Below are 11,602 nucleotides of genomic sequence, written 5' to 3'. Positions count from 1 at the left end.
TCCTGATTGTGTCATTTTCTTATACATACATCATCAGATTAAAACAGATCTATAAACCTTAAAATATCCAGATATCTTTCTTTTTCTACATAATTCTAATTCATATTTAAGTCCAAGTTTCCAATTAACCAAAGTTCCCTTAAAAAAATTGTGTAGGCCTGAATGAAGCATCTTAGCAAAACGGTAATACTGACAAGATGTTATCTTACACCATTAGCTACCATGGACTTGAAGGCAGTGATCATCTACAGTGTGTGAAATGCCACAAAAAGTCGTCAACAAGGAAGAAGCGTGATGTCAGTATAACTTCTACAAAAACCCTACATGAGGTGTCTGCTTCCTCCTGAAGTAGATCGGTCCGCTCGGTTGCCATATGGACATTTTTTCTCGGTTGTTTCCTGAACTTCCCCTCTCAAAAGAAACTCATCCAAAATAAAATAAGTCTTCTCAAACTTAAAGATGATATCAAGTTCACACACGCTGCCAAAATACTTGTCAATTAAAGTAACGATGAATAATTTCCAGGGTAATTAGTTCATTATCCTGATCCTCAATAGCACAGCGATTTAATCCAAACTATTTAAATTGTGTTACAAACAAATCACATTTAATAAATCTGAGTGAAAAGAGTCATGGCAAATGAATGCTTACTATAAATCTGTAGCAATGTAAACAATTGGTCTTCGATTTACCTATTCTATACAATTCGATATTTAAATACAGACTAGCATATCTCTTCAGACCTCGCCGCTCAAGAAAGCTGCGCATTTTAGGTTTCCGTGCTAAAACGGTTTGAACAAGTTCTCTTGTGGTCTTTTTCTTCTCTTTTGTCTGATAGTGGGACATACCGTTTCTGCAGTCAAAGCTTTCTCTGACAACTAAAAAGCAACATAAACTGTATGGCTGTAGAGGGCTGCGACTGCTGCAGAGGCGGAGGCCGAGATTGGGGTTGAGGCAGGGGTTGAGGCAGGGGCTGAGGCTGAAGCTGAGGCAGGGCTGGCTGCGGGGGCTGAGGCTGAGCAGAAGCCCCTGTCCTTGAGCAGAGAAAGAGAAGCCATGTTGCTTGTGGGGAGGGGACCTGGTTAGCTTACATTCTATATATATGAAAAATAAATTATATCATAAGTATATTGTTTATTTATTTTCTCCCTTCCTGCCATATTACCTATGATTTCTTAATTTCCACATTTCTGTGAGCTATTAGACTCAGAGTGCCACTGGCCAATAAATATATCAACAGTTGAAATTCCAGATGATTTTTTTCAAGAGTGCCTTAACTATTAGTGGCCCTGTCTTCTTCCACATAAATTTTAGAATAAGTTTGTTACACTCCATTCACACCTCTGCCAGAATTTATAATAGTGTTGCAGGATTCTCGATCTATAAGCAGGAAGCTGCGTTTACTGATGCTGGCACCTGCCCAGCAGATTCTTATCTAAAGGCTGAGCCTGGATTGTAACATAATGGGCAGTTTTATACAGTCTTGTCATTCCTACACAGCTACAGATATAAGGAAGAACATTGATTTGTTGGCAAGCTATGAGAAAACCGATGTTAGCCAGAGTCCTTGGAAGTGGGGCAGTCAGGAATGAACTTGTTGGAGCAAGAAATGGCCAGGCAGGGTCAGGCTGCCACAATAGAGCATTAAATTTGTGGATCGATTTAATGAGATTTTGACATTGTTAAAATGTTAATTTTCCATATCTATGAAGAAGTTATATTTCTCCATTTATTTGTTTTCTATAATAAATGTATGTAATTTTTCTCCATTAGAATAAGTTTTTTATTTGGTAAAATTCTTATTTTTTTATTTTTTGTGTGGCCGAAATTTTATACTTTTATTTCCTTTTCCAACACTTTGTTTCTAAGCATATATATATATAACTGGTATTTGAATGTTAGCATACTGCTCTTTTTAGTCCTATCTTCTTACCTTATTAACTTTAACGGTTTAGTTTATTTCCTCCCAATTCTTATAGCTATCCCATTTAATTTTGTTTCTTGCTAAATTCTTTAGATCCTCCGTTACAGTGATTAATGGAAGAGGTAAAAGTGAATACTTTTATCTTTTTTCTGATTTTAAAGATAAATGTTTTTACATTTCTGTATTGTTTACAATATGCTTACTTGGAAATTTTTTTTTCAGATATATTCTTTATCAGGATAAGGAAGTTCTTTACTATTCATTGTCTGCCAAGATCTTTTATCAGAAATAGTGTTAATTTTGTCACACACCTTCCTCGCGTCTTCTGGAATGATCAATTGCTTTTTCTCCTGTAGCTTTGTAATCTATTAATGTGCTGTACTACATTGATTTATTTTATACTGGCAAACTAACTTGCAGTCTTGGAATAATTCATTGATGCAAGATAGTGTGCATTTGTTTATTTATTTATTATATTTGTGCTTGATTCAGTGTGCTAATATTTTGTTTAGAATTTTAAAAATTACTTTTGCGAGTCAATTTTGCATACAGTTTTACATTCTTCTATTGTACCTACTTAATTTTGTTTTCTTTTTATTTATGTGATAGTAAAACTGAGATAACACTTGAAGAATTGAATCTGTGGTGGTGACTCTAATTTTTTTCATAATGGGGAACATAAGCTCAAACTAATTAAATTGTGTTACAAACAAATCACATTTAATAAATCTGGGTGAAAAAAGTCATGGCTAATGGATGCCTAATATAAATCTGTTGCAACGGAAACAATTGATCCTTGATTTACCTATTCTACACAATTGGATATTTAAATTTGTTTTTCTCACAGGAGAGTATATTCTTTTTTAAATTTTATATCTATATACAGCCTTCTAAAAGAAGTATCTACCTGTCAGGTATTTGAAAATTAACAATAATTTATATCCTAATTTAAAAGCCATGTCGAAGTGAACCAAATGAATACTTTCAAAGATTTGGTATATAACTATAATCACTGAAAATGTACAGTTAATTTATACCAAAGAGCTGTTTGCTATATTAACTTATATTTGCATATAAAAGGGTTGTTCTTCATATTGAATCATTCTTAAGCATGGATATTTTTAATGTGGTGACCATTAAGACACATATCTTTGAAATTTTACCCAAAGCAATCCAGCATGAGACACATTCTATTTGTGTTCCTTATTTATTTATTTATTTTTGACAATTTTCCAGGTACTTTTGTATCATAAGAAGAATGACAAAGACTGCTTTATGTTACCAAACACTGTCTCCATTTCCTCCAGGTCAAAAAGCTAGATTATATTTCCCAGACATCTTTGTATTTAGGATAACAATATCCCAATGTTACATAGGGAAAAATGATGGACCCCTGGCCCATAATAACAGTTTTCATGCACACCTCCACACAGTCTCTCTTTCCTCCAAGCCTGGCTCATGGACACTTCTTGGGTTACCTCCATTCTCTTTCTCTCCCCACCACACACTTTTCCCACCTCCATTCTCTTTCTCTCCCCACCACACACTTTTCTATTTCATGTGGAAACTTTTATTCAAAATTCAGTCACATATGTTATTTATTTTAGGAGTTTTATCATTCAGTGTTGTGTAAGGCAATGTCATTCTATTCCTGAACTCAATATAAACTGGTAAGTATTCCCATTTATAAAGTAAAATGTTCACCTTCATTCTTGCATGATGTCGTACCTGTAAACTTGCTGTTTACCAGGAATAAATGATAAATAGGCAAGGTGTTTTGTTTTTCAGTTACATCCTACATTCTTCTACAAATCTTATCAAAATAAACGAATTTTTCTGTAACTATAAGTGATAAAAATATACTTGCAGAAACAACCGTATGATAAAATCATTCTTGTCTTTACAGTTTTGAATGCTGGATTTTTTTTAAATCAGTGAAGTAGAGTTTTACAACATTATGACACATACCAGACGCACATCATTTTTAGTGTTATTCAGTCACTAAATATTATAATTGTATTATACCATCTTCTTATTTGGAGCCTAAATCTGAAAATGACTATGGAATTATGTTTATTTAAAAATCTTACTGCTTTAAACGTATGTGAGTCAACTTTTACATTATTTCAAAAATATTTTTTCTGTATGTTTAAATAATTAACATCTATATCTTATAACTAGCAATATATGCAAGATGTTTGGGGATATGAGGCCTATTCTGCTTACTCTTATTATCCTTCAGGTTGATTGATTAAGGTCAAGCAGCTCATTAGTCCACAAAGTCTTCTCACACACCCATTTATGTATCATTCTTATCCCTATCTTCATGTGCATTTTTGTTGTTGTTGTTGAAATGATCTCTTTGCCTTATTTGTTTAACCAAAAGTTACCAATAGTCCAGTATAATGAATATATATTAAATATCATGTTTCTTGAAATACTACTAAACTAATTCTTGTTGAAATCACAGATTTATGTTATATAATTTCTGCCATTTATATATTGTAAACATTGTGATATATATGAATTCACTTTTATAATGCACTGATCTTATTTTTTTCATTTCCCTCATTGCAGGTGAAGACATACTTTTCATTTATCTTAGATTGCTTATAATTCTTGTTGAGGAGCTAAGAGCATAAGAAAATAAAAAAAAATCTACATCAATTAATTGATTGATTTTTAAAAATCACAATACAGATAGGAACATTCAACTTACCATGGTGATTATTAATCATCTTGTAAAAAATCAACTTTAGTTCTGATTACTGAACATTAAATTAGGTATGAAAAACACATTTCATTCACAACAAATGTTCTCATTTAAAAATGAGAATTCTGAGACAATTCCATCAAGAAATGTTATTTAAATCAAAACTTATTGTTAACTTGCTTACTCAGATTTGTTTTGCTTTGTTATTGCTGTACTGCAGATTTCTTCCTTGCAGTAGAGCTATCAATGTCAGATCAAGTGCATCAGTGATAGATCAGGTGAGGCTTCACGGATTCACAAGATTTTCATCATTGACAGAGACTGTACTTTGTAAGCTGGAAATTCATCATGACTTTAGGACCTAAGAAACATCTAAACAGACTCAATGAAAAGTTTTTATGTCAAAGAAAATCCATCGCAATTCTCATTTATCTCAGCCTTCATGTACAGACAGTCATGCACCACATAATAACATTTCAGTCAACAACAGATGGCATGTATGACTGTGGTCTCATAAGATTATAATGAAGCTGAAAGATTCCTCTCACCTAATGATGTTGTAGCCTTCAAAGTGTCATTGCACAATGCATTCCTCACATGTTTATAGTGTTGCCGGTGTAAACATGCCTATTGCACTGCTAGTTGTACAAAAAAGTAGAGCACGTGCAATTCAAATAGTAGGCAATACCACTTAGGTTTGTGCAAGGGCACTCCATGACTTTCTCATAATGATGAAGTCTAAGGAGAAGTTTAGGAAGGATGAAACATAATGTGTATATTAGTAGTATCTGGGCCCCATTTCGTGTGTGTGTATATATGTGCGGGTGTGTGTGTGCGTGTGTATGTGCATGTGTGTGTGTGTGTGTTAGGGGGCAGTTGCAGGACTAAATTGTTGATTATGAATTCAAGGGATTTAAACTTTATTGTAAAGAAGGAGTGAACTAATCATCAATTCTGGCACAGAAATTTTATTCGTAAATGTGCTTTTTTAGAGAGTCATAATATCATAAAGTTTACATAGACTGGCATAACATTTCTGTATAATAGTTATTCAATTTAATATTTATCATGATTGTTTATATTTCTGATGTTAATTGTTTTTATTTACTAACATTCTTAACTGGATTTGGGATATTTTGGAGAAATCCTCAATCTGTGTTAATATAGGAATAGATATAATTGAATGCTATTGAGAAATTGCAGTTCAATTAAGAAAAATTATTAGAGACATCAATGTTTTGAAAGGTCCATAGGGATTATTCCTCATAATTCTGTTTGTGATGTACAATATTGGATAAATTACAATCTCACATGAAAAGGTAGTTAAGGCACCATCTTGGTCTTTTTAATTTTTATTTATGGAAAGTTTTTATTCATTAATAAAAGGAATAAAGGTTATACTCACAGGTTTATGGTTTATATAGTCCAATTTTTTTTTTTTAATTTAAATGTACACGTTAAGAGATACTTTTATGTTGATCATTACACTCTGGCCAGATAAAATTTATTTTTAACTATTTTTGCAAAATATTGTCTTCCTAAAGCAATGTAGTTTAGCAAAAAATATACTCTCTCATTTCTTTGGCTGAATATTTGGAATATATTAGACAATAAAACATAAACACTAATTCCCGCTGGTCCCTGATTGCTATCTCTAAATTTCAACATCTCTGCACCTCAGACACCTTCTCAATACAACACTTTATATCTCCAGTTTAGTAACATTAAAAGAGAAGTACCAGGTAAGATGAGGGTACTGCATAAAGAGCCTTGGATATTCAGATTATGCCTTGAAGCTGCACCAGAATCTTCATCAAAAACCCTATTTTTTTTTTTTAATTGGGTCTCAGGTTTTAAGATTTGGCGTATCACCAAATGTTATTACCTTTTTCTTTAATTCTCCATGCCCAAGAAAAAGTAACAGGCATTTTTCTTTTTCTTTTCTTCCTTGTCCCTTTACTTTAGGTTATTGAACAGTTATTGAGTTAAATAATACAGGTAGGCTAAAATGAATTGAAATTAGTAATTTTTAAATTGTAAAATATGGACAGAAATCATCTCACAAAAGATCTTCGTTCACTCTTATTTTACCTAAGTTTCTTTTCCATCTTTAAATTAAGCAAAAAGAGTATGATATTGTCCTACTGATTTCATTCACTATTATTGGTCTTTATATTTTATAATCAAAAGAGTATCTGAAACATAGGTTCTAAGGAAAAGTCAATACTTTATGTGCAGAACTGAATAACCAATTTTTGGCATCAAAGTTAAATCGAAGGAAGAGATAAAGTGAATAAGTTGTATCCAATTAATTTTTAGTCATATAGGAAAATTTTAATATAACAATCTCATTAATAATGATAAAATAATCAATGTAGATCAGATTTGGTGATTAGATGTATTTGTCAGAGTTTATAACACGATATGATTATGTTAAGTATAAACAAAAATACCTCAAAATACACAGGCCGAATTTATCTGAAAATGAGGTTACTCCTTCACACCTCCAAGAATGGCAAAAATTAAAAAGTCTGAAAACACCAAAAGTTGAGGGGATATGGAGCAATCAAAACTAATGGGAATGTTAATGAGATAAGCCCTTAAAACTGGCAGAACTTCAAATTTAACACCTATCTTCTGAATCAGTAGTTATACTCCAAGTTATTTACCTTAGAAAAAGGAAAAAAAAATAGTCCACAAAAATTTCTGCACAGAAATGTTTAGAACAGCTTCCTTTATAATAGGGCCCTTTCCATCCTCCCTCCCCAAATCAGAAAGAAAAAGAAATAAAAACCTGGAAACTACCCACATGTCCATCAATACAAGGATAGATAAAGAATCTGTAGTATATTATACAGTGGAATTCTTGTTAAAAATAAAAAAATAATAATAATGAACAATTGAATAGGCAACAATACAAATAAAACTTCAATATTTTATGTTGGCTTAAAGAAGCCAGGACAAAATAATAAATATTATATTTTCATTGATATAAATATCATAAACAAGAAAAGTTAAGTAAATGCAGTGGTTACTTCCTTAAAAATAGAAATTTACTATAGAAAGAAGCAAGAGGGCACTTCTGAGATGCTAGAGATATTCTGTAATATGGTTTGAGTAGTGATTACACTAGTGTATACAATTGTCAATATTTATTCAATTGAACACTTAAGATTTGTACATTTTAATGTATGTAAATTATCTCTGTTTTAAAAGATTAGAAAAGAAAGCTAGAACTCTAATGTCCACCTGTCTAGGGCAGAATACATATTCCATATCTTATGAATTGTATGCCTGTGGCACAGTTATCTTACTTATGTGTGTGTAAGGATAACAGTACCTATCTTAGCGCATTATTGGGTAAAGCTAGTGCCTGGAATACAATAAACTCAACACATTTTAGCTATTGTATAAATACATATATGATGAGAGAGAATTTAATATATTCAGAATTAAATATATATACACCTGGATAAAAATAAACTACATGGGGAAAGCTTAAACTACTTGACAACAATTACAAAACTAGATTTTCTAAAGTCATTAACTCCAATCTGCATGATTCCTCAACCTAGGATCTTTCACAGCTATCCTGGAGAGGAAAAGAATGCATTAGATAAGACTTCAAGGATTAATGACTAAATAATTAGTTGGTTGTTTCATTTAAAAACTTTATATGTTTCTGCACTATATAGATTGTTATTATTCTTTTCCAAGAAGCTAAGAGAATTTATTCTACCCACTCTGATTACAATAATTCTGCTGAGCAATTGTTTATTTTCCATCATCTATGGTTTTAACATGTCCTCATATTTGTGCTTAAATTTGTATTTAAACTCTTAAATACAGAGCTCCATGATGTTCAGAACTATTCTGATTTCTGTGAACATCTAAACCACAATTCATGAAGATGGAGTCAGATTATAAGACATGGTAGATTTCAGTAGAATATTGAAAATATTAACATATTCTCTGGAGAAGAACAAAAACAAAATGGTAGTTGTAGAGGATGAGTGACTATAGTTCAAATTGAAATTCTCTTCTTCAGCCAGAATTGGAAATGTCTTTCATTTCATAATTCAATTCCTGAGAGGATAGCTTAACTGAATGAAGCCCAGATCATTTTAATTTGACCCCAAAAGCTAGTTTTATTTTCTTTTTTTTAGGCATTTGTCCTCAGGGCTCCTGTCAAAAATCCTGACTATGAGACTGCTAAAAGAAAAAGATATAGAGACAGATACCACAGATAGAATAACTCTAGAGGTAAATCCTCCAGGGCCCAATTACCAACTGAAAAATTGAAGAAGTCAGTTTCATTTCTGACCAGACATTTTATTATCAATTTATTTTGCTGTCATATCACAAATATTAGGTAAACAAATGTTTTATCTACAACTTGAGTTAGGATTTTTCCTGAACTTGAAACGTTATATATTAAATTATATATCCCATTTAATAACTATAGATAATTATAATTGTAATTCATTGCTTACTTTACCTTTTATTACTAAAAATCAGAGGCCAACACAATAAACTTTATGCTTTTAAAAGTAGTATAAGAATATCTGAACCAGAAGTTACTTTCTAAGAGAAAAAATTTTACTTAGATAATTTTTTTTAAACATATAACACTTTATTATTGCATAGAAAGATCCAGAGATCAGTAATTTGATGGCAGTTAGATATATACTTCATAAAATACAGGCTTAGATAAACTTTTCAAAAGTTTTTCTTTTATTTAAAACTGATTCTCACCACAATTTGGTAATAAAAACTAATGTAATCTTTTTTTCTTTCTCAGAGAACATTCATTTGAAGACATTTTTTGCTGTTGATGAATGGACAATTTAATCACTGTTTGAAGAGATGAAAAGAGTCTGCTGTTCTATTTCTCTTCTAGACCAAGACATTGTTGACTGATTCTTTAAAAAAAAAAAGATGAAGAAACCGAATAGGATGAGTCATTTTTTTCAATGCGAAATGGAAGCATCTTAAGGAAACAGATTAATTTCCGCATGTCAAAAGAGAAACAAATGTAGTGTTTAATGTGATATCTATTATTAAATTTTAGTGGATTTAAGAACTATGGAAAGAAAACAGAATGGAATGAACTCCAAACACAAATCAAAACAGTAGACAATAAGTTGAGAGTAATGATTATATGAAATATAATCATTTCAGAGTATGTACATCTGAAAGAGATGAGGACATAGTGAAATGTTAACATTATACTACATTCAATTTGACATTGCTACTGAATATTTTAAAATCATTTGTATATTATCAAGCCTCATGCCATCTATGCAAAGAGGATTCTATCAATCAACCTATGTTATAGATCTTATTATTTGTTTGGTAAATTAAAGTTATAAACTTATGTCCACAACAAAGGAAGCTTATATGTTTACAAATGTCTTGCTATCATTACTTTAGTCCATGGACAGCACTGATGCCATCTTCCTTCCTTGCTAATACTGACTTAAAACTTCTTAGCCTAATAAAGACAATAGTTTTCCCACATATAAAAGGAGAATCATTAGACAACCATGTGTGTTAAAAATCAGTTAAAACAATTTTAAATGTCTTTGAATGTAGGTTCTTTAAAATTAATCTACAAAAGAGTTGACAACTCTATCAAAAAATAGTTGGAAAAGTGACCACGTTATCTTTGTTTGAGACAATTTACCTGAAATAATAAAGTCATGGGCTCCTATAAGTGTTAGCAGCATTTAAATAGCAGGGCTTTGATATTTAGGAAAATAAAGTAATAAGAAGACATGTTTATATGTGCTATTGTTGCTTAATAATATGGTAAGAACTTTTGCAAGTTCATTTGAAAACACAGATTCTGAAGCTAAAACAGCTTCTTATTCTTGTAAGAGGGCATTGTTTTCTAAAAATATGCCTATACATAAGCTGGATGATCTCATTCCATGTGTTGGATCTAGTCTTTTTATAAGAAGGCAAATTATATGTACTTTAGTCTTGAAAAACATTTTTGGATAAAACATTGTAATCTTTTGTAATTCCATTCAAAATTTGTTAAAATTGAAAAATTTAAGAATAACTCATGCTTTTATGCCTGTCAAGGACATGTATACCTAAGTTCACATATTATTATACTCTGAGTTTCATAAGACTCTTTGCTATTGAAAGTGGGTTGGAATTAAGAAAAGAGAATGTAATTACAGTGTATATATTTCCTTTTTTTAAAGTATACAGTACATTGGTTAGACATTATATAGTTTATAAAATGATCCCTCTAATTGCTCCTTCTCTCCTCTGATTTTCCAACTAGCCAATATATTAATGCTAACTGCATTCCCTATGCCGTGCTCCCCATCCCTGTGAGTTTGTATTTTCAACCAAATATTTTATTTTGTGTCAAAGCAACTTATATCATCTAAGAGTTAAATGACTTAATCAATCAACTATCTATAGAAATGTAAAAAATCAGAAATTATGGCTTCTCAAAAATTGAATTCTGACAATATGACTACTGTGAGTTCTTAAGGTTAAGTAAAAACTAGACAAAATGTAATTTAGTCCAAATTCCATGTTATAAAGGAATATATTACTTCAAAAAACAAGTAAAAATTCAAATAAAGCAAATCAAGACCAAATATTATCATAAAATTGCATATGCTTGTTAGTCAGTAGTATGTGTTTAACCAGAAAAAATGTTAAATTTTGCCAGTATGATCATAGGAATACCAGAATATAAGATAAAATCTTAGTCATTGTTTGTCTATCATTATTTATATAAAAAAATTAAAACTGTCATTTTCCTATTTGTTTAAAAGGTTTCTGATGATATTGCCATAAAATAATCAGAATCTTGAAAATAATTGTATTTTGTTTGTTTGTTTGTTTTTAGGATAGTCTTAAGAAAAAAATAACAAAATAAATTGCAAAGTTCTGAACAAATTAATATGTGTAAAATTTAAAAAAATAAAATTCTGTGA

General features: G+C 30.9%; 1 pseudogene; it reads right to left on the bottom strand.

The window, feature by feature from the left end:
- Positions 1-241: 241 nt before the first annotated feature.
- Positions 242-11,602, bottom strand: part of LOC105290771 — a 16,558-nt pseudogene continuing 5,197 nt past the window's right edge.

The sequence above is a fragment of the Pteropus vampyrus genome, unplaced genomic scaffold (genome assembly GCF_000151845.1).
Source record: "Pteropus vampyrus isolate Shadow unplaced genomic scaffold, Pvam_2.0 Scaffold37, whole genome shotgun sequence".
In the NCBI taxonomy this organism is placed as follows: Eukaryota; Metazoa; Chordata; class Mammalia; order Chiroptera; family Pteropodidae; genus Pteropus; species Pteropus vampyrus.
This window is presented reverse-complemented; position numbering and strand designations above follow the sequence as displayed.